The sequence below is a fragment of the Carlito syrichta genome, unplaced genomic scaffold (assembly GCF_000164805.1).
Source record: "Carlito syrichta isolate Samal-C Ts95f unplaced genomic scaffold, Tarsius_syrichta-2.0.1 Scaffold21487, whole genome shotgun sequence".
Classification (NCBI taxonomy): domain Eukaryota; kingdom Metazoa; phylum Chordata; class Mammalia; order Primates; family Tarsiidae; genus Carlito; species Carlito syrichta.
The window spans coordinates 40-1,670 of NW_006965583.1; the positions used below are offsets into that span (position 1 = coordinate 40).

Here is a 1,631-nt window from a genome sequence, read left to right on the forward strand (position 1 = left end):
GCAATAACTTGGATGAACTTACAGTTGATCACATCCATTGATCTATCACAGAAACTAAGAGCAGAGTACCATATGTTCTCACTCATAAGCGGACCCTGAACATGTACCATAATACTGTAAGAAAGGGATTGGCAGTATTGGGATACTACCAGGGTGGGGGAGGGACACAACATCAGCAAGGGTACCTGATCTCAAACCAGGCAAAGTGGGGGCAAAGGGAGGCCCAAACTTTCCTGTATGATGTCCACTTGTATACCTAATCCTGAATTGTACCCCACATCTTTAAAATAAAATATACAAAATAAATAAATAAAAATAAACTATGGAAGCGGGCGGGCGCGGTTCTCTCGAGAATGACTGATGCTGTTTTGACTCAGTTCGCACTGGGGTGACTCGAAGGAGTGAAGGGTCAGCGGGCGAGTTGTAGGCCATGGTGGTGGCCACTCAGCTGTGGTGCTTCCTGCCCTTGGGACATGGAGCCGTCTTGGGGGCTTGGCTCCCTGCGGGTACTTGCAGCAGCCACGGGCATTGTGGCCCCTGGCGACTCCGCGGCTCCGGGTACCCCCGCCAGCCGCTCTCGCTGCTCCCTACTGGGTAATGGGAAACCCAGGAACTTTGAAAAAAGGCCTGTTAGTCTCAGTCTTGTCTTATTTGGGTTTTGAAACTTATCAAGTCATTTCTCGGGCTGCTGTGGTTCATGCCGCAACCAAAGTTGAAGAAATCCTTGACCAAGCAGACTACTTGTATGTAAGTGGAGAAACAGAAAAACTTTTTCAGTTGCTATCCCAGTGCAAGGAAAGTGATGATGCAGAGTTACTGTGGCGTTTGGCACGGGCATCACGTGATGTAGCTCAACTTAGCAGTACCTCAGAAGAGGAAAATTGGTGTATGAAGCCCTAGAGTATGCAAAAAGAGCACTAGAAAAAAATGAGTCAAATTTTGCAGCTCATAAGTGGTATGCAATCTGCATTAGTGATGTTGGAGATTATGAAGTCATCAAGGTTAAAATTGCAAATGCATACATTATCAAGGAGCATTTTGAGAAAGCAATTGAACTGAACCCTAAAGATGCCACTTCAATTCACCTTATGGGCATATGGTGCTATACATTTGCTGAAATGCCTTGGTATCAATGAAGAATTGCTAAAATGCTGTTTGCAACTCCTCTTACTTCCACCTATGAGGAGGTCTTAGGCTACTTTCACAGGGCAGAACAAGTGGATCCAAACTTCTATAGCAAAAACTTGCTTCTTTTAGGAAAGACATACTTAAGACTTCACAACAAAAAGCTTGCTGCTTTCTGGTTAATGAAAGCCAAGGGCTATCCAGCACACACAGAGGAGGATAAGCAGATACAGACTGAAGCTGCTCAGATGCTTACAAGTTTCAGAGACAAGAATTGAGAACCTTTCAGAGGAGAAAATACATGAAATATCTAATGATCACTGCCTTTTTATTGAATTATAAAGATAATGCATGAACCATTAAAAAAACAAAAATAAATTATGATGACCATATGTCTTGGCTAATGATAGATAGTCCTGGACTGCCTGAGACCTTTTCAATTTACATCTGGTTTTTTGGTATAATTACTAATGACCCCCACATTTTGCTATCAAAAGTATTACAAT

General features: G+C 43.0%; 1 pseudogene; it reads left to right on the forward strand.

The window, feature by feature from the left end:
• Positions 1-430: 430 nt before the first annotated feature.
• On the forward strand, positions 431-1,403 carry LOC103265437 (annotated as a pseudogene).
• Positions 1,404-1,631: the final 228 nt, after the last annotated feature.